At 42.8% G+C, this 21,442-nt stretch overlaps 1 protein-coding gene across 6 annotated transcripts in view; it reads right to left on the reverse strand.

Annotated features, from left to right (window-relative positions):
* Nucleotides 1–21,442, reverse strand: part of FYN (FYN proto-oncogene, Src family tyrosine kinase) — a 211,075-nt gene that overhangs the window by 172,809 nt on the left and 16,824 nt on the right. For 4 of the 6 annotated variants that reach the window (XM_081828826.1, XM_081828830.1, XM_081828824.1 and 1 more), the window contains exon 2: nucleotides 10,230–10,269. The exons of the other annotated variants lie outside the window; for them this stretch is intronic. The gene's annotated coding sequence lies outside the window, so the exon portion shown is untranslated. The remainder of the gene's footprint in view (nucleotides 1–10,229; nucleotides 10,270–21,442) is intronic. 6 annotated transcript variants of the gene reach the window in all.

Here is a 21,442-nt window from a genome sequence, read left to right on the forward strand (position 1 = left end):
ACTGTCTCTATGGTTTGGTCTTCTACAGTATGTTAATTTTGCTATGAACTGCTCTAAAAAATAAAGTCTATTAAAAAAAAACTTAAAAAAAAAAAAGAACTCAAACAAGTGCTTTTCCCCGCCCTGATACATCTTCCTCCACGGGCTCTGAAATTGTTTCTGAAGCTTTTCACTTTTTCCTTCAAAAAACATTACATGACATCTTGTTGGTGTATTTACTACCTAGAAAACATGGAAGCCTAATTATATTTTCCTCTAAGCCACTGTAAAAATAGAATAATAATAAAGTTACATGATTGGCTAGTAGCCAGTGTTTACATTAATAAATAGAACCGAATATGAGAAAATACAGTACATATTATGGTAACTGTCAACATTTTTTTGTTCTTCCAGTTCATGGGTTATACATGAAAAAAGCGCTCCTGACATTTTGCCAGTGAGGCCTCTCCCATTCTTAAAACTTCACTGTGGATCACTGTGAGGACTTCCAAACTTCGTGAGTAGGTTTTAGAAGTTACTTCATTTTTAATACCCACGGGCTGCTCAAACTTTTAACCCCATTATCAAATTTACTTTTTTGCAATAAGCATCACCTTGACACATGAGTCAAGCTCTCTGGTAAAGGAAAAAAAGTTTTTCCCCTTATTTGATAACCGTGTAATAGGCAAAATGACAGTTACTTTGTTTTTTAAACTACCACTTCCCATACCACCAGTTTAGGACTACTTTTCAGAATACTCTTCCAAAGATGAACAGAATCTCCCACCACACACACACACACACACACACACACACGTTCTGTTTGTTTTAAATTACTATGGCATTAAGTCTTGATGAAGAGCAACAGAAAAAATAACGTCGTGGAAAGGAACCTCCCCTCCCAGGCCATTCTTCTAGCCCAAGTATGGATCTGCTCCCTGTCACACTTAGAAGTTATCTAATCCTTGGCCAGTACTGCCCAAAGAAAGAGCGGACAAGAAACAGAAGTTGCGAACTCCTATCTGGGATCCTCCTGTATCACTTCCCCAGCTCCTTGCACGTCTCCTCAGACACTCACCACCACTGCAATTTTTCATCTGACTCTCTGCTTCCCCCACAGCCAACATGACACAGCTCTTTGGCGGCATAGCAGGACCTCCTCACGCCCCTGAGGCCCACACACTCTTTCCACTACATCACGCTGCCTCGTGACTGACCCTGAAACCATCTCACTTGGTCCTGGCAGTCTTATTTGGAAGGACTATGCAAATGAATGAATTGCTGTTTTACCCCCTTCTTCTGTTAACGTAAATGATCCACACAGCATCTCACTTCCTTTCCTTCACTTTACACGCTGACTACATTTAGTATGGCACATTTCACAACTTAAGGAACACCCCTACATCTTCCAAGAAGCGGCCTTACGCACCCAACGGTGAGGTCGGCTCTTCACAGACCACGTGTAATCGGCAAAGTAGGAGGTCTTTAGTAATGGTGAACCCCAGAAACAAAGATTAGGACTCCACATCTGAATATGGGCTTCCAGTCTCACCTTAAAAATCACCCATGGCTAACACCCACAAGTGTGTTACAGGAAGTGGGCTCAGGATTGAAACCCACGGACATCAGTGAGAACAACCGGGGGACCTCTACCCTCACAGCAGTGACTAATTCAAGCATGCTACCAGCTCTCCCTTCCTGGGGCACTGCCTCATCTCAGGGTATTTTCACAGGACAAGCAGAGTGGTACGTTATGGACACAGAGCGCCTGGATCTGTCGCTCAAAGCATAGCTGTGAGAGATGGGAAACCCTGGGCCAAGTGACAGTTCAGTCTGAAGGCCCCAGAGGTGATGAGCAACCATACCTAGGGGTGTGAACATCACAGAGGAACAACACTGACCTGGAGGGAGGTCCTTGCACAGTAGGACTTTGTAGGTTCATCCCTGGTAAGCTTTTCATCAAGATGTGCTTAGGGATATCACAAATAATTCACAATTGAGAGGATAGTCAATTAATTAGAGGAAAGAATAGAGATTTTAAAACATTTCAGCCGGCTGGAAGGACTTCCAGAACTGACCAAAAAAGAACCCAAAGAATTAACAAAAATAAAACCATGCTTTTAAAGGTAAAAAATCAATTGTGTATATATAGGAGGGGGTCATCACCTACCCTACACCCTCCAATCTGCTCAGCTGGGACAACTCAGCCCTGTTCACAAATTCTGCCACGTGACCCTGACCCCAGGCTCTGAATGGGTGAGGCCCCAGGTCACTGATACATAGACACACATCAGTGTTGTGACTCTGACTTCAGACCAGGGGCTTCCTCTCACTCTCTGGACTCAAGCTCCTATCTTGGACCCTCCCGTTTTGGCAGTTGACACTTACTCATCATTCAGGACTCATCTCTTTTCATCAGCTTCCTGTCTGAGTCTTGTTCCCCCCACATCAGTGCTCCTCCTATCTGCCCCTTGGCATGCTCAGCCAGACAATTCTGCTGCCAACATCTGTCCATCTAGACTGCCACCTACGGAGGACTTTCTCCAGTTCTAGGCTTCACCAATTTGCCCTAACTGCCTCTTGTTTACTGTCTGCTGCTGGTACCATCCCCATAAGCGTACCCCAGCTTGCGGATACATCTGTTCCCTGGATCCCTGTCTGGACTCTACTCTGGGTCCCAAGCTGATCGCATCCTGCTACTGACAGAAACCCGGCTCTTCTACCTGGCAGGGGCAAAGGAGATAGGTTTAAAGCAATTCATATTTTAAAGTCTTAAGGATTTGTACTGAACCCAAGTTCAATGCAAGCCAAAAGTGTGACAGGATGGCTAAATGGAGATGTGACCTTCGTTCCCCTAAGTGTAGCACATAATGATGCAGAAAACATGTGCATCTCACAAGACCTAACAATTCCAGGAGTAGAGTCCTTACCCTGTACTGGGCAAGCCATCTCAGAAGCATTGTTCATGTCTGAGTGCTGTGTTCTTAAAGAGACAATGACATCAAGGGAACGCATCCAGGGGGATGTAATCAGAATGGCAAAATTCCCGGTATCAGGTAATGTAAGAATATTTGTAAGAACAGGGCGTTGGCCAAGGAAAGGGGGATTTGCAGGGATGGAGTTCTCAGGTACTAAAGAGCTGTCACATGAAGGATGACATGGAGACTTACATGACGAGAGACAACCTGGACACACACAGGGACGCAGAGGAAGAGGTGGGCTGAAACAGTGAGTGCTAGTCCCCATCTCTGCTCCTGACTCAGCTGACCCTGCATCTCTGGCCTCAGTTTCCCCCTAAGACTGGGAGACTACGATTTTGAAGGTCCCTCCCTGCTCTCAGAGCCCACGATTCCTCACCCTCACATTAACCCCAATCTAAGAAAGAAGATAGGCATGGCCTTGCCTGTTCTGTGGCCTGGGAGACCAGGTGTGTTCTTAGGTCTCCCAAGGGCCCCTTGTAGAAAAATCACTCACTGGGGTAATGTGAAACCAGTGGTCATAAGCTTTTGTTTCAGGAAATGAAAAATGTGGAAATTCACAAAAGAGAAGGTGTGGGAGGCAGAAAAACGTCCACCCCCTCCCCAAGATATTCACTTCCTAATCCCTGCAATCTCTGACTGTCATCTCATACAGAATGGAATGATAGGGTCTAATAAAATTAAGGATCTCGGGAGGAGGAGCTTATGCTGGATTATCTGGCGGGTTCTGAAAGCCATCACAGGCATCCTTACAAGATGGATGCACAGGAGATCTGACAGACACACACACAGGAAAGAAGAGAATTTGAAGGCAAAGGCAGAGGCTGGGGTGATATGGCCACAAGTCAAAGGAAGGCCTGTAGCCACCAGGAGCTGAAAGGCAAGCAACAGGTTTCCCCCAATGCCTCTGAAGGGGATGCATTCCTGAAATCCTGCTGTGGACTCTGACCTCCAAAACCGTGAGAGCAGAAATCTGTTGTTTTCAGCCGTCAAGTGTGTGGTCGCTTGCCATGGCAGCCACAGCAAACTAATACGAAGATTTTCTGCTTAAACTTTTGTGTAGCCCAAAAGCGGGCAGTAATAACCCTCGTTAGGGGAAAACCTTGAATTTTTATGTATTTTTAGGTCTCTTCCCCATACACACAGTAGCTCAGAACAAGTACAGCTCTGCTTTTAAAAGTGTTTCGGGGCAGTGACAGAAGTATCTTCTAAGCTATTCTTTACACATATTTTCCTAATAATCTCTCCTTCACAGGTGATTTCAACAGACAATAAATCTAGGCAAGGCAGACGACCGAGTGATTCCAACCTCTCCCCAGCAGGCCTGGCTGCAGTGGAAGAAATTATGCAGCAACTCACGGCTACAGGAGAAAGCCTGCAGAGTAGGTGGGAGCTTGTCTTGATTCTCCATTGTGACGTGGGCTGCGTTTCTCCCCACTCTCTTCTGGCAGCATCCAGCTCTCTCCCTGTAGAATGATGAATGCTACCGAGAGGAGGACAATGAGATGATCCTGAGCCCAGGAGCAGGCCTCCCCAGACTCCCACTCCTGCAGAATGCCATTCTGGGAAGTCACTCTCACTCTGTCACCCCCAAGGGACCACCTGATAGGACCAGGTCAGGTTCAAAGAGATGGTTCCCCTTTAAGTTTCTAATTTCTCTTTGATAAAAACATCATTACAGTTTTTAAAGCCACAAATAAGGGTGAAAGTCTTAAATTCAGGGAAAAGAAAATGAAAGATGTGTATAAAATTATCAGTTAAATTGCATGAGGCTGATGATGGATCATTTGTCTTCTGCTCTTTTGAGCTTCAGTACAAGAGAACAATCCACTGTAGAGTGGAAACAGAGGGTACTCCCAGTCTGAGAGCTACTTTTGGATCTTGTCATTTCCTAGATGTAAGTCCTTGGGCAAACCATTTCACTTCTGTCGGGCTTCATTTCCCTCACATATAAAACAGGGCTACTGAGTAAGATAGCCTGTGGCCTAGGACAGTGATTCGCCCACAGGCATTTGTTAGTGTTCGAGGAACAAATAAATTATGTGTTCGGCATCCAAGACTAGACAATTCACCCCTAATTTTCCAACTCTTTCCTTGGATCAGCCTGGATCATAAATTTTGTTATCTGTAGCTCTTCCAATGGTCATCAATATCTGCCCGAGTTTATAATGTCTAGGAAGAGGTACCTTTATCTTAGAAATTTGAATTGGCAGAAGGGATGTTTTTTCTTCTCCAGCAGCACTTAGGTTTATAATGCAGAGATTTATATAAAAGAAAGTTGGTCAGTTATTATGGGTGATGTATAATAACTGTTTTTGGTGCAGGACTAAAACTGTTCGTTCTTCAAACTAAAGCAGAACTGTATGCAAGTTCTTCCCTCCCAAACAATCCCCTCCCACTCAAACCATTCCCTGGTCACCAGGAAAGCAGGCTGTAGGAAGCCCAGCCTTTACTCAGTGATAGGGAGGCTGGTCTTTCCCCATGTCCAATCTCCAAGAGAACGTGTCAATCTATGTGGAGGCTGGGGCAGGGCATGGAGAATGGGAGACAAGTGGGCATCCTATAAGCCCTGCGGCTGACAGCCCTAAGCATGTGGACCAGAGAAGGCCTAAGGAGCAGTCCCATCTGCACACCAGGGCTGCCTTCTCCATTCCCCACACCCACCTAGAGAGCCCTCCATTCCATTCAGGAAGCAATGGCTTCTACATTATGGGTGTTCTTCCCTCTTGCTTTTCACACCTCCTTATAGCAACCAGCATACACAGGGAAATGCTACACCCTGATGCTGCCCCTTGCCCCCATACACACACACATTCTCAGTGGAGACACATCCTCATGCCTTTGGACTCCCCATATAAGCACTGCTGACCTTCTGACCCCTGGAAATCCTATTCTCCCTACTAAAGAAAAATCTTACATGAATTAATTTTTCCACCTCTCAACCAGCTATGTAGGAATCCCATATACATGGCTTTAAAGCTTGGTTCCAGATGCAATCTCAAATTTTGAACCAATTGTTTAGAACCACATTTTTTTTTTTTTAACAAAAACTATTAGCCCCACAATAAGAAACTAGGATATTGTTATGACTTCTCTTGGGACTTATTAAAACAAAAGAAATTGGGCGCCTGGGTGGCTCAGTTGGTTAAGCGACTGCCTTCGGCTCAGGTCATGATCCTGGAGTCCTGGGATCGAGTCCCACATCGGGCTCCCTGCTCAGCAGGGAGTCTGCTTCTCCCTCTGACCCTCCCCCCTCTCATGCTCTCTCTCTCAAATAAATAAATAAAATCTTTAAAAAAAAAAAAAATTGAAAAATGGAGCAACTTCTACGTACATTCTACATTTACGGATGAACACATTTTAAGGAATTCACTGGGAAAAAGGAAACATTCTAAAGCATTCTCTTTACTCTTCTTTCGATGACAATTTTTATTTGGGGTGGCCTCTGTATCTATCAAACAGTAGTATCTATGGCCATATTTGTGGCCTAAAGGCAGCTATCCAAACCCTGCAAACAGAATAGCAATACAGGGATTCTTGTTCTCACTGAAACTACAAAAATGATGGATCTCTTTCAAAGCAAGTGCCAAATACTTTCAATCATGCTAGACAAAGGCCATGCAGGATATATGAAAATCATTTAGGATACATGGAAATCAAACCTCTCTCCTTAGCCCTTTGAAAGTCATTATGACCAAAGTAGATGTTATTTTAAGCAAATCCATTTAAATCATGATTTAAATCACCAAATAGGATAACCCAATTTAATCAGTTTTATTTTTTAAAAAGTACATTTTTGTCCTTCTGACATAGCCTAATTACATATTCTTTAAAATTCAGTTGAGTATGGGTTTTACTTTTAGAAGATACACTGTATATATTTAAATCAGTGATTTACGTAAACCATACTCAGAAGTGTATCCCTTAATAATTCAAGAAGATTCTGTGGAAAAAACAAAACAAAGCAGTATTGCTGTCTCCCTTGTGCTCTTACTGCTCCTCCCTCTTTTATCCTTAGACTTTCTTTGCAATAATCTATTCATTTGTCTGCTTGAAACTTTGTACTTTTGAAGAGGAAGTCAAGGAATGATTGTCTTATCTCCATGTAATGCTATTAACTAGCATGGTTTCCACAGATAAAACCTATAGATGGAGAAGAAAACCATGATTTCTGGAGTATACAGAAAGATTTTTTACTTTGCCACCTACCAAAGTGGCTTTCAATGGACTCTCATTACCCCCTAATTTGGTCATGTGCCAGTCACTCATGCCTGTAGTCAACATTTTAAGAAGGCATTCTATAAGTCAGGCACTAGGCTTAGCACGTGTAAGGATTCAGATCTGACAAAGCTTACAGTTCAAGAGGGAACAGATACTAGATGGTTATTGAACAAATAACTATACAACAATGATAGCTTTGAAGAAGTGCATGGTGGCAGGGGAACCCCATCCAGATTGCGGGGAAGTGTCAAAGAAGCCCTCTCTAGAAAGTAACACTGCCTTTGTATTACTCGTAATACTTTTTAGAAAGAGGTCACACAAATATATTGTCCCAAATATTGTATCAGTTTCAAGGTAAGGTAGGGTATGAGAAAGAGAAGGCTCTAGACCAAGACAGAATTAGAATCCTTGCTATTACCGTAGTGCCTCAAGCAAGGGACATGTTTCCCTCCCAAAATTGTTGTAATGGTCAAGTGTGACACACAGAAAGCACTCAGTATAAGCTCAATAAACTATAGATAATAATTAATTACAGGATTTAGTTGATTTATCTTTGAGCTTTCACATGTCGAGATAAGGCTAATTTTCCATTCATAGTTCTATCTTTACAAAAATGTTCGACTAAAAGAGAAAACTCAAAAATCCATTTAGAAAAAAACACACCGTGACTTCTGTAATTTTTCTTCACTTGGGTTGGCCAGCAGGTATCATTTAATTATACAGCAGAGGCACACCCTATTCTAGATTCTTCTTGGCAGATACATAAATACAGGCGAAAAGAACAATTTACACATCTGTGCTCAACAGCCTTCTATCAGCATTAGAAAAAATTTTGGAATTGGAGCTTTTGAATTAGAACTTTTAAAATAGTAAACTCCCCTAGGGTGGTTAAGTGTTTTCCAGGTCATTAACTATGTGACCGAGAGGGTGCAGCAGGCAGAGTCCTCTGCAGGCAGCTCAAATTCACGCAGCCCAAGAAGCATTTCCCACCACACTTTTAGCTTCTCTTATTCTGAATTTCCCTCAGTACTTACAAATACCCAACCCACATGACAGGGTCAGTCACAGTATTCATTCCCTCATTAGATACTCATTGCAGCCAGTGTTGCCCCTGAGGGTACGTACAACAGACAAGGCTGCGCCTGCAAGGACCTCCCAGCCTCTGGTGGGCCTTATTAAGCATCCTTCAGACTTGTGGCCAACAGCCCTTTGTCCTTTTTGGTACAAAGCCCAAGTCAGAAAATTAAGAAATATGTGCGGTTTATGTTTTTAAGTTAAAAAATGAAGAATTTTACTTGATCCTGGAAAATGGACCATGTTACTGATGAGAAAAATGAGGCTTGTACAGGAGAAAAGATTTGCCTGAGGTCTTAGAGCAAGTGAACAGCAGAGCTGAAGCAAGACTCTAATTCATTCCACTCAGGGCTTCACACCCCATTTACTGAGCCCTCTTGTCTGCCTGGCATTGGGTTGTACTGAGAACACAATTAACAGACCCGCCTCCTCCATAAACTGGACCTCCCCCTTTCATGGTTGTAGGATTCACCTCTCGCAAGGCAGGGCAAGCCCTGCAACCTGGAACAGCTCCAGGCATTTCCTAACCCGTCTGGCTAGTCCGGCTATTCTGCGCTACACCATCCCGAGGTGGCTCCTGGCACCCAAAGGCTCTTCTAGCCTGCTCTGGGGCCAGCCTGGCCCATGAGGGCTGCAGTGATGACCCCCCACCCCCCATAGGGAGTACCTTTGCCAGCCCCTGGCTTCCACACCCAAAACCTAAGCACACTGGGATTTCGAAAAGGCTCCCCTCCAATGTAGCCCTGACTAGAGCCTGAGTCACCTTGGTTTGCATGAGCTGAAAAGGCCATGACTGAAAGTAGATCACAGCCCATTCTGCAGAAGCTAGGGGGCTGCATGGGACAAAGGTCAGGGGTTGCTCGTAATTGTTCTAGAAGGAGGTTTCAGACGAGATCGGGCGCGTTCAGGGTGGGATGGCCATAGACTAGAAGGAGGTTTCAGATAGTAACTTAAAGGTACACCAACTGCATAAGAATGGCTCTAGGTTCAGGGAGAAGAACCTGTCTTACACACAAATTCAAAATGGGAAATAATCCCAAGTCATTCTTAGATGATGAAGTGGAGCCCCTGACTGGCCAGGGAATGGAGGATTGTAACTCTGAACTGCTGAAAAATTACCCCCAAGGCAATGTGATTGGGCAGTGGAGACTGGGGCAGAAGAGGATCCCACGGTGGCTAGTGAGACTTACTTAAGGCCAATCTTTCATGGGAACCCAAGACACCTGGGAGACGAGCGAAGTACAAGCAGAGAAGACTCAGCAAACTTTACAGAAGCAATGAATATGTGGTTCCTTCACACATCCCCTCCATCAGGGAGCTTTTCTGGACAGTCCAGCCTCAGTCTGAGCTTCTAGAGCCCCTTCTGCACACTTCTATCACATTGTATAATCATTGCCTGTGTACTTGTCAGTCAAATTCATTTTTGTCTCAACAGATTCCAGCATGGTGCTTAACACGCAGTGTGCCTCAAAAAAACGTTCAGTGAATGCAAGAATGATCTGCGACACAGTGACTACAATTCGAAGGTATAACTAGGGCAGAGGTAAGCAGTAATCATCTCAGAGTAGAGAAAAAACAAAAATGGATGGACTTCCTTGACCAGTCTGAAGACAGAGTGCTACCCACCCCTCAGCAGCCCCTGAAGGCTCATCAGCCACAGGACCGCTGTCCCATTCTATTTCTGGGGTAAGGAGACACATCGTATAGCTAAAAAATATGTTCCCATAATTATCAAAACCGAGTGTTACAACTAAGAGAAGGGGAAAATGGTAGATTCACCTAAGTGAGGGAAGACTTTCTATTCATGTACCAGCTCCCTCTCCAACTCAGTCTCTCTCCAACTCAGTCTCTCTCCTAGAAACCTACAGACTCAGAGTCACAATCCCAAGTTCAAAGTGGACCAAGTCCTGGGTCCCAATGGGACACCCTTTCTAATTCACAAGGCATGTGCTCTCAGTGCAAAACTTGTCAACTTACTTTTTCCACGTCTAGATCAGCATCCTGCTGCTTCAAAAAACTGTAGAAGAAAAAAAATAGACATCAAAAAAGAACTGAACACTCTGCCTATAAACCTCCCACAAAGTACCACCAAAGAATTTCCATTTGCTGCAGAAAATCAACTTGCCCACAACTTTTTTCTCGTTCATACAATTGTTGCTAAGTCACAGTTGCCACAAACACCTGCCTGCAACTGCAAAGACCTGGCCGACATGGGATTTTGAGTTTCTGGAGTCAGGAAAGATAAAGATGGAGGTCTTACACACACACACACACACACACACACATATCTTCTGAGTGCCTACAAGTCATCCATAGTTGGGACACATTAAAAAAATGAGTCTTCCAAGGTCTTATTCAACTCACCCCTTGGCTTAGATCTTCCCTTAGCCCCCAGCCCATGTGTGCCCCACTTCCTGTCTAACTGTCGGTGGGCTTTGCTGTCAAAACAGCCTTCTTGGGATGGCCCCTCTTTCCCATCAGCTGGAGTTCCCCTCTCTGGGAGGTGTGCCAACCCACCAGCCTGCACCAACTTGTCCATGGAACTCGAGCCCCAGGATTACCTTAGAACCCTGTGCCAACCCCCTGGCAGAGCGGAGTGCTGATTCTGTGGCACCCCTGCCCATTTCACGTTCATCTTTAAAGTGCCAGGAGCAGGATGGCAGATTTCCAGTTTGCTCATGCACTCTGCCTACAACCTGCCAATATTATGGTACCTCATTTATTATTTGCAATTTTAGCTATTTGAACAAAGCTTCAGTTTTAATAAGATGTCTAAAGAGAATAAAAATGGCTGAATGGAATTATGTTGACAACGTTAGGGAAGCAAGTAAAAGGTCTGAGGAATGTGAATAAAAAAGCAGAAACCATTTTTCTTATCTTAGTAGAGACTCACACTTTTTTTCATTATGATTCTTAGCATCCTGGTCCATGGTTTAAAATACTGCCATCATAAATTACTATCCCCATCAAAACCATCCCCACACACACAAAAGAATTTTTGCACTGTTCGAAAGGGTGCATAATTAACAGTAACATCTTTGTTTTGTTTAATCAAAGATGACTCAGAATGAAGGAAAGAAGAAAATGACCATGGGGAAGAGAATTAGAAACTCATATATTGTCTTCTGCAGATGGGTATTCAAATCATGAACTGACTGCAGACATGCACGAGAACCAGCATGAGGCTGGAGGGAGAGAACGTGCTAATGAGCATGCCACTCCAGCCAGTACCTTAGCAACCCACATCACCCCATCGCTTTCTGGCTTCTGACATGCTGTCCCGTCCTAACAGAGGAGATGCCACCAGGCCATACAGGCCTTTTCTTCTGGCTAACCCACTGGGGATGCAGACAATGCCGAGCTGGAAGAAATGGGAATCCCCATTGTCGAAAATTTTTAACTAGCCTCCCTAAAACCAGCAAAGAGAAATTTAGTACCATGAAAACTTTTCACCAGGGAGGGGTGCCTGCGTGGCACAGTTGGTTAAGCGACTGACTCTTGGTTTTGGCGCAGGTTATGATCTCAGGGTCATGAGTTCGAGCCCTGCCTCAGGCTCCATACTCAGCGCTGAGTCTGCTTAAGTTTCTCTCTCTCCCTCTCCCTCTGCCCCTCCCTGCCTCTAAACTAACTAACTAAATCTAAAAAAAAAAAAAAAAGGTTTCACCAAAGGGAACATATATACAGTGGAAGTCTGACTTCCACTTGAACACTTGCATTCTGATTTCCAGAATGGAATTTTCTATTTGCAAGGTGAAAGATCCCTTCATCTGCCACAGAAAGAGCACTTGGAGAATCACTACCCTTTTCCAAAGCAGTAAGGAAACTCAACCTCTCTCATACAGATAACACAAGTGCAACTGCATGGGATGCCCAGTTCAACAACAGGCTCTTGAAGAATGAGCCTTAGCTCCACAGCACTTTAGCAACTGGTAGCAAAAGGAAAACTGAAAAGCTGTTTGGAGCTGCTGGCTCACTACTGCAAAAGGAATATTACCCATCCATACATATATGCAGCTTCATCCAATTTCTTTTTCAGGCTTACAAAACAGATGGAGTTAATTAACAAAGACAATACATATATGCATCATCCTGCAGCCATAAACCAGAAGGATGCCACAGCTTTAGCTTCAAAGACTCCCAGCAAGCACAGCCCGAGATATTTTTAGGCATCGGCTCCATTGTTTCAAAGAGGATATGGTTTGGTGAAATAAAATTGCCAAGAAGTAAAATTCATAGGACAGCCCTGTCTAGTGTGAAGAGTGGCATTTGTTTTTAAAACCAGGTATATCTGTCTTAACTAAAGGGTGTGTTTCTGAAAAGTTGAGAATAAATAAATGTCGTCATCAAATGTTTAAGTGAAATAGAAGTACCTTTTATTTGGGACGCCTGTGTGGCACAGTTGGTTGAACGTCCAACTCTTGGTTTTGGCTTGGGTTGTGATCTCAGGGTCATGAGACTTCTTTCAGCCCTGCCCCCCCCCACCCCTCCCCCCCCGTACCTCCTCCTTGTGTGCAAGTGCGTGCACATGCTGTCTCTCAAATAAGTAAATCTTAAAAAAAAAAAAAGAAGTACCTTTTATTTGTCTTACATTTAAAAAATCATTCTTTAAAAACTGACCAATTATCCCATTTAATTTTTATTCTAAATCTAAATTTTTGGAATCTTCAAGTTTTAAGTTTCCAAGGCTTAAGGCAAGATAGACCTCTCCTTCCCCATGTGTGTGTTTTTGTACAGATACAGATATGCATATGTAGATACTTTCAATAGTTGACTCTGTATTCAATTGTGGGCTTGTGGGCATTAGGGCATTTTCCATGCTTTTATTCTTCCTGCTGAAGTAGTGCTAATGTTTTGTTTGAGAAACATGACTGAAGTGACCCAGATTCCCCAGTGGAAAAGGCTGATCCATGAATGTTGCAAATGTGTGACTGCCTGCAGGAATGGAAGCCAGAGGATAAGGCCCTGGCCAAAAATGAGCTATCCCAACTATTTAGATCAGATCAAATCCTCTATCTTTGGGAGAATACACAGAGATCTTTGTTTTTAAAGAAACCTCTAAAAATAAAACTAAGAAGCCTTCAACTGTGAGTTCTCTCTTGATGCAGCCATCTCCGTAGCCCCAGTGCTCTCCTATTTCCAACCGCCTAGGGGACATCTCCCACGGCACCCACCACAGGCACCTTACCACAGGGCAGAGGAATAAACAGACACAGTCAACGGGGCGTCAGCCACATGTTCAGAGAATGGCAAGAGGCTTGGCAGGACTACAGGGAAGAGGGGGAGTTAAGAGGACAGTGGTAGGCTGGTGGGAGAAAGGTGGGAAACTGAGGCAGAGGCCAGCTAAGGAGTCAGTTAGAGGCACACTCGTGTGGTTACCAGTGTCTTTTCTACTCGCCTCTATCCCGGGAAGGGGCAGAAAAACAGATATAGCCCCCAGCAGATTCCTGGCACCGGACGAAGCATCGTCACTCCAATCTCACCACCCTGCTGGGTCAGGATAGTTTTCTCCTAATTCGCTGTCGCTGCCGGGGCCCAGGACAAAATCACCTTTTCACTCCTGTTTTCCTTTGGTCCCACTTCTGTGCAGAACCAGACTTCCTCTCCTTGGTGTTCTCACAGCACTTCCCGCAGTACCTGTTTCATGGTCTCCCGGGCTCGGACGCCAGCTCGTGTAAGGCTGGGGCCATGCTGAGCACAACAGGGGCTTGTGTCAGCTCTGCTGATGGAGGGGTGAAGGGGGACGAGGGGCGGTGACAGAGTGACTAATGAAGAACTGACCGACAGGGATGAAGGAAACGAAGCTGCGCTGACTCAAGCTGTGAGTACGGTGGGGGGTGTGCTGGAGAGGGCTGGAGGAGACAAATCCAGGGTGTGCCCATGTACCACACACAGCTTATAGATCACCAGAAGATGACCTTTCTTTCCATTTAGTCCTGTGTCTTTAGCTATAAGTAAGTGACAAAGATCCAATCTGGAGATTCTGCTGTTATTTTTTAACATTAGCCAGTGTTTCCTTTTTACTTAAGAATGTGACTGAGAAACTGAGGTTCAATACATGAGAGTCATAATCACAACTCCCATGTAAAGAAAGAGATGTAAGGGATATGACAAATCCAAGATTTAAATCCTGGTTCTCGTTTTTGTTTGATTATTTTAAGAAAAGGAAGATTGAGAGAGAAATGAAATATACTTTTCTCTTGCCACAGAATCTTCTCTATTTCCAATTCAACCCTTTTTACTTCTTGAAAAAGATTTAAAATATTCATCAACCTGCCAAAAGACATCTGCATGTTACTAGACATGTCTATTCACATCTGAATGGCGGCTTTTTGCTCAACGATCATAGCTCTATTCAATCAAAACTAAAGTGTGAACCTCAGAACTGTACATGGTGTGATGTCAGTGGCGACGAGGATAAAATGGCCATTGGACAGCAACTTCCATATCAAGTGTGTCAACAGGGGCACTGTTCCTTCAGTTATTAACTTAGGATCCAAGGCACAAAAAAGACCAGGCAGGGCCAGACTCTGCCACAATTCCAAAGAAAGCTGAGACACATACAGAGCGTACACAGAAGCTCCTCAATGTTCCCTGGTGAAGGGGCAGCCCTTGGCTCCCTGCCTGAAGCCTGGGAACAGGCCCACTCTCTCAGTGGGCTTCCTGAGGCCTCCACAGCTGCACAAAGACACGCGGCACAGTGTTTGGGACCATCCACGCTCAAGGTCACCACAGTCTCCTGTGTGCCTAACAACTGGGGCAGGCCCGAGAGACAGGAGCCAGCTCAGACAAGGCCCTTTGTTGTGGGGTATTCCTCATTGCCTGGTTTCCCCATGAAAAAATTTATTTTCCTTTAGCCATTCACTCTGGCCCCAGACTAGCTCATTCTCCTGTGTCCTCCTCCACACATGAACCTTCTAACAAGGTTCAAGATGGCAGCAATCACAACCTCTTCTCCCATCTTACCCATTCCCCCCAACCAGCCCCCTGCCAAAGGTGCAGAGACAGGTCCATGTTCACAACGGTGAAGGGCACAGGGCCTTGGTAACAAGTCGAGACTCCTGAAGGAGTTTGAAGGAAAGGGTCTAGTCTGGGATAGGACCACAAAGGTTGTTGGGGATTGCCTTTGAGGATTCTAGGTTGGGAAGACATGATGGGGCTCTGCCAATGTCCTATATCCTATGTCTTATATCTCCTTCTTATTTCTTCTATCTAAACATTTATTTACTTCATTGAAAAGGTAATCTATGTTCACTGAAAATCTGGAACCCCTGTTATGATGCTGGAGCTTTCCCCTTCTGACCAGTTTTTCTATGCTTATGTAACTGTTAACCTCTAGTACAGCACCTCCATCTTGCATGTCACAACTGACAGCTCATACAACTTACCTCTGATAGAGGCAAATGGGGAGATACCCCAATATGAATAATGGGGTCTATTTCGAGTAGCAAGGTGCATCACCTAATGCTGCCTCTTACCACTGACCTATGAATTAGTCTCTAAAACACAGAATTTTGGTCCACAGCGAGGGAGGAAGCAGTTGGACCCCGTTCTATCCCTAGTTATGCTATTTATTTGTTCTGCGACTGGGTAGGGAAGGGGTGCAGGAGGGGTCACATACTACATAGCCCACAGGGCCAGGCAGGTAACACAAGTGAATGAAGCAGGTGAGGTGGGGCTGGAGGGAGCTCTTCCCATCCCAGGAGGACAGCTGTAGCACTGCTGAGGCAGGCTGCCATCATGGGTCTTCTTTTCAAAAGAAATGGAAAATCTCAGTTTTTATACAAAACTGCCCGATTCTAAAATGTTAGTTTAATTTTTTAAAAATGCATCATGTGGGCCTAATAAAATATAATTATCGGGGGTATAATTCAGCCCATGGACTGGTTGGCTATCTTTTTGAGTCATAAAATCTAGCCCTTGGTTTCTTTTAATATTAAATAGGAAATTGGCTGCTATCTGCCCCTTGGGGTTATTTAAGAGCACAGAGGGGGTTTTTATTATCATGTAACAAAATAATCCAAGCACATTCAGATGCACAAAGCAGAGTAACATGATCCCTTGCATTTATATAAATGTATTAACTATGAGGCTTCATGTTTTTTAGAATTATTTGAAATATATAATTACACATGTTAGCTTCTAAATAAACAAAAGAGGTAACTGTAATAGCCTTAGAGGATGAAGGTGTGACCAACTGGATCAAGCGGTGGGGTGGAAGCCTGAGTGGAAAGGTGTAGAGACAAACCCTGTGCAGAGACAGGTGGTGTAGACAACCCTCTCAAGAAGCCCTGTGATAAAGAGCAGCAGAGCCGTGAGGTGGTTGCTACACGAGAACACGAAGTGAAGATAATGTATCTTAGAGATGGATGAAATCACAAATGTCTGTATGGTGATGGATTGAGCATCATGTTAAAGTAAACAAAAAAAAAAAACCCCAAGTACCAAGTAAAGGAATTATGTCAGCAAAATATCAGACAGTACTGGGTGCAGTAAAAATTTTATTAGTAAGAGTTAAGAAGCCAAGATCTAGTTATACAGGTTTTCCCAAACAAGAAGTCAGAAAAAAAAAATTCTTTACTACAACACACATTGCCCCACATTTTACACTGTGCCATTTCTGTATTTGTCCTTTTTAGCCTACTTCTAGCAGTCTCTCTTTGCTAAAATACATTAGTTGCCATGGAAACGATGTCATAGTGTGTAAAACCATACTGTCCTTGGAAAGGCATTCATGATAAAAACTGAACAGTAGCATGTTTTAAAAAGAGATCCAATAGAGAGCAGTTGTGTAAGAACACCACAAGATCTCAAAATCGTGACTTCAAAGTATTCTACCACCACCATCATATGTCCCAATTCCCCCCATGTCAACCAGAGAGGCACCTTTCCTCCTCTCATACACCAGGAGTACTTGAAACAAAATCTCTGATCTAATGTTGGTGAAAACAATAGACTCCCTGTAACGCACACTTACCTGTCTGGGTGGGGTAGGGCTGGGAGACTGCAGAATCAGAATGGTTTGTAGGCATCATAACACCTCTGTTAATGGGAAGGATTTAGTCCTATGATACCTTCTGCTGTCCAACTTTGTTATGACAGAGAGAGAGAAATAATATTTAGGACATAGAGATTTAGACTTGCTTTCCTTACTGCCACAGATTAGCAAGACACTCCCACATTTTTCCTTTCATTAACTCAAAGTAGACCATATTTATCCCTCTGAGGTAAGATATTAAGCAGCTCTCATGTGCTATGTTGGCAAAGAAAACAGACAAGGTATGGGTCCCCTGGCAGCTTACAATCTGGTGGGGCCAGGTGGGTGAGGATGGGAGCATGAAAGGCCTCCTGGGCTTTGGTGAAGAGCTGGATTTTATTCTAACTGCAATAGGAAGACAACTGAGTGATGCGACCCAACAATGTGATCTCCCATAGATTTTTAAAAGCTCACTCAGCTGTTGTGGGAAGTGGAATTGGAAGTCAACAGTAGAGGAGCATAGAGCAGTAATGTTATCAGAATAGTCCCAACCAGAGAGGAGAGTGCAAAGTAGACGGAGAAATAGGCTCTCTAACTAGGGTGACTTTACACCTTGGCTCCTCTGGGAAAGTGTTAGATTATACCTATTGTCCTGGGAGCGATTAAACATCTGTCCAGACATTTCATTTTTAAACCAAGTATTATTAATAGTTGCATCAAAATGTACCAAGATTGAATTTGGTAAACTCCACTTTGCCTTTCCAACTTCTGCCATAGTCTTGCCTGCCAATGGTGAGATGACCCCATGGTGAAGAGAGTTTTCACCCTAATGTGATTAAGTCTGAAAGGTGACCAGTAACAATCCTGTCCTTTTCCAATCTTGACTTAAGTAAACACCTCCCTTTCAAGGAAAACATGCAGGATGCCTATAAAATAAAGAACACTTGACTATGAGCATCTATGGGCAGCTAACTCCTCCCAGTCTCAGTGGGTGGGGTCCCTGCCAGACACTGGATGCAATGCCTGGTTGTGGCGTGGCCAGAGTTGCACAAGACACCTGTCAGAAGGGTCAATGGGAAACAGAAAATTACAGGTTAGGTGTACATGAAATATTTTCGGGAAATGACCCTTTGCAAGAATGGTCTAAATGCTTGCATTACAGTGTTTTTGTCATTTCACTTTGCAGTATTCCTTTCAGCAGTAATGAGATAAAAAGGAAAAAAAAGCCTGCAAATTTAGGGAAAAGTTAAGCACTAAGTTTCTATTTTTCAAGAAAGTTGATGATGAACTGTCAACTCACACAAAATGTTTGTTGAGATTTGCTGTCCACCACGGGAGCCATAGTGATATCATTCACTACATGAACCACAGCCACAGATCTGCAGAAGCACAAACGGGCACCTACTTCAAATGCGAACCACTACTGTAACAAGGCTGTGCCCGAGGACAGTTTAACACGTACAGCTATGGAAGATTCGTGAACATAGCACTCTAGGAAGCATGATCTTTCTTTTAGGCCACAAGATTGCTCTTCTAGCTTGATTCTGCTTATTTCTGAGTTCAGGTTTTCTGGGCATATATGAAAAGTAAAGTGATAGCTTTTAATGTGTTGGCTTCATTAGCAGAAGAAAAAGATTTAACAGTTAAATGATTCCAGTTTTATATTAGTGTTATCAGGTGTTTTAAGCAGAAAAACCAATTAATTCCAATAGTGGTTTGATTTTTTTTTTCCTCATCTATTTCCTGGGACCAAATAAAGCTTATGAAGTTCATTCTGTCAGTGGTGAAACATCTGTTATTGTGCATGCTATTGTAAATTGTAAAAAGTTTAACATGAGAGATGAAATTATTTTTGTAGTGAAATATAAATACAAATTTTATGACGCTAAAAACAACTATCCTTACTAAGTCAAGAAACCGATGGAACAGAGGAAGTCACTTGGAATTGTGGATTGCATATGCATAATTCATTCATAACTGCTAATTCAAATAAGTGGCTATATCCTACCAAATGCAAAAGAAACTATAGATGTAGAAATTGACAAACAGGAAAACTGAACTACAAAAATACTACAAACACTTCAGCACCATAATATGTGCCTTCTATTTTGCCACCTGTCATCAGCAACCAAATTTTAGAAATGTTTGAGAAACGACTCTGTAAATCAACCTAGTTGTTTCACAATGGTATGATAGATGAATCCTGTAAAGTTTGGGTGCGTTCTGTTCCAAAACAGTTGGAAATCTTTCATCAAAGCAGTGAGTGAAGCGCCAAAACACTTCAGCTTTTAAAGCCTTTAGCCAATTGCAGTTCTTGAAAACAGGGCTTGCTAAAAGGAAGATGTTGAAATTCATCCCAACAAAGCAAAGGAGGAACTAAACGCAGTGCCCAAGATTTAATTCTGATATTATCTTATGATGTTTTGAAGAATCTCGACCTTAGGTGATCTTTTGATGGTGCTCCTAGTTTTAACTGGATACATTGATATTATGAACCAGAATGCAGTGAAATTATGAAGATCTATGATTTGTGTCATCTAAATGTGATAAGCCTTTCAAACGACCACAGTGGATTTTATTTTCATGAATTTTATAAAAATATTTTTTTAAAGATTTATTTATTTGAGAGAGAGAGAAAGTGTGCAAGCAGGGGGAGGGGCAGAGGGAGAGGATCTCAAGCAGACTCCCCCCGCTGAGTGCAGAGCGAGACTGGGGCTTGATCTCACGACCCTGAGATCATGCATGATCTGAGCCGAAATCAAGAGTCAGACACTCAACCATCTGAGCCACCCAGGCACCCCTGTAAAAATATTTATTAATGATAAAAATCCTGAATGGGGGTAAAATGGGGGTGAAAATATTTGGGCTAAAATATTAACACATTTCTATGTGAAAAAAATTAGTCTGGGAAAAGCCTCCGTTTAGCAGAATTTGCTCTGAGCTTATTTGCATCTGTAGAAAGAGCTATTTTCTCTGAAAAATATTTTGATGTACACATAAATGCCAACTAAAGATAGTGACAATTTCACATACTGACTAAGACACAACTTTGAAGGAGACTGCAGGCAAATCTATGAGAAAATTTAAAAGAGTTCATTCTTCATAAAAAAATATGTGACATGAATATTAGAGACATATGGCTAAAAACTGACTAGAGCGAATATATACCCCAAATAATCATGGTCTTATGTTCTTTTAAATGCTTAGATAATCAGTATAAAAAGGTGTTTTTTGTTTTTTTTTTTTTGCTCTAATGTATATGGACATGTTTTTAATTTTTAGAAATTTTATTTTTGAGATTTTGAATAGAACTGTTTCCAAGGTCCAAAATATTATTGAAATGATGTCAGTTAATAAATCAACTTTTAAAAATTCTATAATATTATTTCAGTGACTCCTCTCAATGATGTTATGATCCCACATCTCTAGCTCTCTTGGCTCCCACTGACAGATGTGGGAAAATATGAGATGCATTTATGTTTTGAGAAGATACGCTCAAAGCATCACAGTAATTTTCTAGTAGAAAAATACATAAGCAGTATCCTCACACCACCAAACCTACACTTTTTAAAGCAAGACAAAAAAAAAAAAAAAGACTAAAGATTTCCCTTCCCAAATTACTAGGCATTTCAAGGAATAGCAGGTTTTAAAACATCTTAAATGCAGCATCATCCTTGTATGAATGTCAGAGAGAGATGAAACATAATTAAAAAGAGCTAACTGGTTTGTTTCCCCCTCTCTCATTTAGTGGTCTGGTAACTACTTATGAATTATACTTGAAAATGAATCCTTCCATAAACTCATTCTTTATTTATTTATTTTATTTTATTTTATTTTTAAAAAGATTTTATTTATTTATTTAAGAGAGAGAGAATGAGAAAGAGCACATGAGAGAGGGGAGGGTCAGAGGGAGAAGCAGACTCCCTGCCGAGCAGGGAGCCCGATGCGGGACTCGATCCAGGGACTCCAGGATCATGACCCGAGCCGAAGGCAGTCGCTTAACCAACTGAGCCACCCAGGCGCCCCAACTCATTCTTTATTTAGCACGTGAGGACTGAATAAAAATGAAGAGCTTCTCCCCTTACAGTCAGACTGTAACCTCTAGTATTCACCGATACCTTTAAAATACGGAACTGAAGGATCACACCCAGTAAAAATTCTAGTCTCCAGCATCACAGTAAACTCATTAAAGAAAGCCCTGAAATTCTAATACTTT

Source organism: Leptonychotes weddellii, chromosome 8 (assembly GCF_054177405.1).
Source record: "Leptonychotes weddellii isolate Sample4059 chromosome 8, ASM5417740v2, whole genome shotgun sequence".
Taxonomy (NCBI): Eukaryota; Metazoa; Chordata; class Mammalia; order Carnivora; family Phocidae; genus Leptonychotes; species Leptonychotes weddellii.